This window comes from Bactrocera neohumeralis, unplaced genomic scaffold (assembly GCF_024586455.1).
Source record: "Bactrocera neohumeralis isolate Rockhampton unplaced genomic scaffold, APGP_CSIRO_Bneo_wtdbg2-racon-allhic-juicebox.fasta_v2 cluster10, whole genome shotgun sequence".
NCBI lineage: Eukaryota > Metazoa > Arthropoda > Insecta > Diptera > Tephritidae > Bactrocera > Bactrocera neohumeralis.
Window position 1 is genome coordinate 27921873 of NW_026089623.1, and position 4210 is coordinate 27926082.

A 4210-nucleotide genomic window follows, 5' to 3' on the forward strand; every position below is an offset into this window, starting at 1 on the left:
TTTGATAGAAATTTAGAGATACAAAAGGCGAAACCATATTCAATATATTGAAAAAGTTGTCCGATGAGAAAGAAATTCCTTTGAAAAATATTATTTCAGTTGCTAATTTGCTATTGCTTATTTCAGTCACGGATGGCGTTCCGGGTATGACAGGGTGCCATAAAGGCTTCATAGCGTACTTAAAAAATAAAATTCCAGATGTCCTTGGTGTACATTGCGTTATTCATAGACAACATTTAGTTGCTAGAAACTTAAGTGAAAAACCATTTCAATCACTGCAATATGTCATCAAAGCAGTCAATAAAATCCGCAACAGCTCTTTGAATGATAGATTATTTCATCAGCTTTGTGTTACTAATGACGAGGATTTCAACCGTTTGTTGTTTCATACTGAAGTTTGTTGGCTATCAAGAGGCAATTGTCTGACTCCATTTTACAACCTCTGTTATAGAGTTCTTGGAAACTAAAGATACAGAATTGCACGACAAGCTCATAATCAAATATCAAAGAACAAAAAACGTCGTTGCTGCTTTCGCAGCCAAACTGCTTCTACACAAAAAGAGTCTGGGCAGACGTGAGTTTCACAATTTTCGGAATTTATCAGTATCATGCAGTAAAGACGAATTTGCCTACTGCCAACATTTGCAAAACTTCCACATTGACTTCACCGAACGATACCAGGACATTTTGAACTTGGAAATTCCAGACAGGGTGTTGGATTCGTTTTCAAATGTCAACACAGCAATGTCACCTCAGCTGGAAGAAGAACTTATAGAATTGACAACAAACGAGGAATTAAAAATTAAGTTCAAAAATGGTTACCAAGAATTTTGGCTACAAAAACCGATCCCGCAATTGTACCCTGGATTGTGGTCAATCGTTCACCGATTCTTGATAGCATTCCCAACGTCATATTTGTGAGAACGTGGATTTAGTGCTGTGACAACACTGCTTACTAAAAAAAGAAATCGTTTTCGTGTTACCGAACGTGGCGACTTGCGACTGTTCTTGAGTAAATTGCAACCTGATATTAACAAACTTATTAAACAGCATCAGATTCATCCTTCACATTAGTTTTTATATAAGGATCGGTTATTTTAGTTTTATTTTTAATAAAAGATTCTCTGTTTTAATACTATAAAGTTGCGTTTCAATAATCATTCTTATTGGCAGGTGGAGCCCGTAAGAATTAACTTGAGACCTAAGCGCCGTTGTATGTTACCTACTGCGCTCAGGTTTCAAGTTGCGGGTTATAGTAAAAGTTTCGTTTAGAATTCTCCGTTAATATACATATATATGTAGGTCATAATAATTAATTAATTTAATTTGAAGTTAAAGTGGTTTTTAAATAGGTGAAAAAATGGGGGCGCTAAAAAATATTTATTCTCAAAGTGGGCAGTAGACAAAATAAGTTTGGGAACCACTGATTTATATACATATGTATATATAACCCTATATCTATCTCGATTAGTTTTAGGTGATACGTACAACCGTTAGGTGAACAAAACTATAATGCTCTGTAGTAACTGGTTGCAAGAGTATAAAAACCTTACCTCGAAATCGTCAAAATTTTTTTGAAAAAACGTTATTCTTTTTAGCAGCTGTTCACTCGTGGCAAATCAAGTTTAAATGTCAAATGTTGCCACAAATCAAAGTTTGATTGTTTTCATCTGGCTGTCATTTTATATGACCGAGCTTTGCCAAATTTGCGGGCAAACGTAATTGACAACAAGTTTATTTATTTTAAACACAAAGATACACTTTCATGAGTATACGTAAAACATGTTCCGTGATTTTCATTGAGATAACTACAATATTGGCAGACATATGCAGTTTAAAGTCATCCTCAGGGATGTATTGACCCGATTTAACCATTTTTGGTACACAGACACACCATTATAAGGAGAAGTTTCTCTCTGAATTTCAATTGTATATCCCATACATTGACTGATATTTTTTTATTAGAGGGCTGGGGCACTCCCACTCTTTAAAAAAAATTTGCCAACAGGTGATCCTTGCTACTGCGATCTCCTTTGCGAAATTACAGTTCTATATCTTAATTTAGTGCTTAGATGTGGCGCTTTGTAGGGTTTTGATTAATGGCATTTTGTGGGCGTGGTATGGGTCCCATTACGCCCATCCACGAACTCAGACAGTCACCCGGATTTTAACTTTTCTCGTCATCCTGATCATTTATATATACATTGTGACAAAAAAGTACCCGGAAATTGTAAATAAAACGCAAAATTTTTAATTATTCATCAATATCTATTTTGTCGCCTTCAAAGTAATCCCCACCAAATTTAATACACTTATGCCAACGATTTTTCCAGACCTCGAAACATTTTTCATAAACACCTTCACCTTCTTCAGCTCCTTCAGCGAATTTGGTTTTATCTCTTCAATGGATTGAAAACGGGTTCTATTCCGATAATATTTGACTTGTTTGCATGTCAAACTCGTAAACACAGGTCTCATCGGCAATTATAATGCTCTCGATGAAGGGGATAGGAATTCGTACGATTAAGCATGTCCAAAGGGACTTGTTTACTGTACTCTTTTTGAAAAAAGTTCAACTATAGTCGAGCAAGAACCCGTTTCATACCCAAAATATCCACCAAAAACATTCAAACGAACTAGCGATAGATGTCGAGCTCTCTTGCCATCTCTCTAACACTTTCCTGACTATTTTCAAGCACCATATCCTTCACTTTTTAATATTTTCTTCAGCTGAAGAAGTCAAAGGGCGTTCAGAACGAAGCATGTCTTCAACGATCACTCAACCGTCTTTGAAGCATTTATACCACTCGAAGGCTTGTATTTTTGTAATATTTGGCATAGTATTTAAGGACAATCCTATCAACTTAGCGAAATAAATTTTTTGCAATATCATTTACCCGGGAATTTAATTACAATTTCCGGGTGCTTCTTGTCTATCTCGATGAGTTTTAGGTGATACGTACAAAAGTTATTTAGGTAAACAAACTATTACACTCTGTAGCAACAGGTTGCAAGAGTATAAAAATACATGGACTTTAAACTGATATTAATTTTGTTTTATTTAAATTTGAGAATGTTTATAAAATTGCACCATGAACACATTTTCCACCATATTTCTTGCTCTGAATAGTCTATAGTTAAACATCTTGTACGACATCACTTAATTGCGAAAGCTGAATGGTTTCATCAAGTACGTTTTTAAGGAAAACGCGTCGTCAGCTACTATCACTATAGTACCTCATCACGTTCATGTGGAAGTGGCTTCGAAGATTTAAAATTTAACGTGTTTTCTACAAGAGCCGTCAAAAGAGCTCATTTATAATTTTTATTATTTTGCAAAAGCGACTCCATTAGATTCACAGACGAAAATTTATAGTCGGCATCAACCATAGCTATCATAACAAAATGTGATATATAGCGCATAGAACATACTTAATTCGTCGAGGGGACAGCTCTCATAAGTGCGCTCCAAGCACTCATAGAAGCCATCTTTGATCACATCGTCCTTCTCTTTCGTTGTGGCATGGGCGCAATTCAGCAATATGTTTAAGAACGCTTTCGCTTTGATATGGATCATGGCTAGACGTTCATCCACTAGGCTAAATGCCAGAACCCGGCGACGGCGTCTCTCTCCCACCTCGAATCCCACACAGAATTTGTGCTCCTTTATATGACCACTATAGTAAATGCCACAAGGATCTGTCGTAGTAAAAACACTTTAGTTGTCGTTTTGAATATTTTATTAAACACAACCTCGTTGTCCGACGGTACACACGGTTGAAAACAAAAAATCGTAGGCAGAGAGAGAGAGAGAGAGAGAGAACTTTTCCTTTTTTCAAGATCTTCTTGGTTGTATCCCTCTCGCACACACACAACACTATATTTTACATGTATATCATGACTTTTGAATTTTCAAACAGTTGTCCTTAACGCGTTTGTCATGGTCGTCATCAAAAGGAGGGTTTCTCTTTCGAGCATGTTGTTTCGTTTTCATTGGGGGCGTTTTTTACGTCCTAGGGGGATGGTTTGCTTTCTCAATCTTAACTCGCCTTCAAACGGATGTTCTTTGGCTACCTAGAGGATACTTGGTCTAAGACGGGAAGACCTGAGCTGCTTGAGCCATATGTACAAGAATCGTTTCTGGTCACTAAAAAGCGAATGGCAATAAGAGAACTTTCCTCACTTGGGTGAACTTCCACACATGACTCCA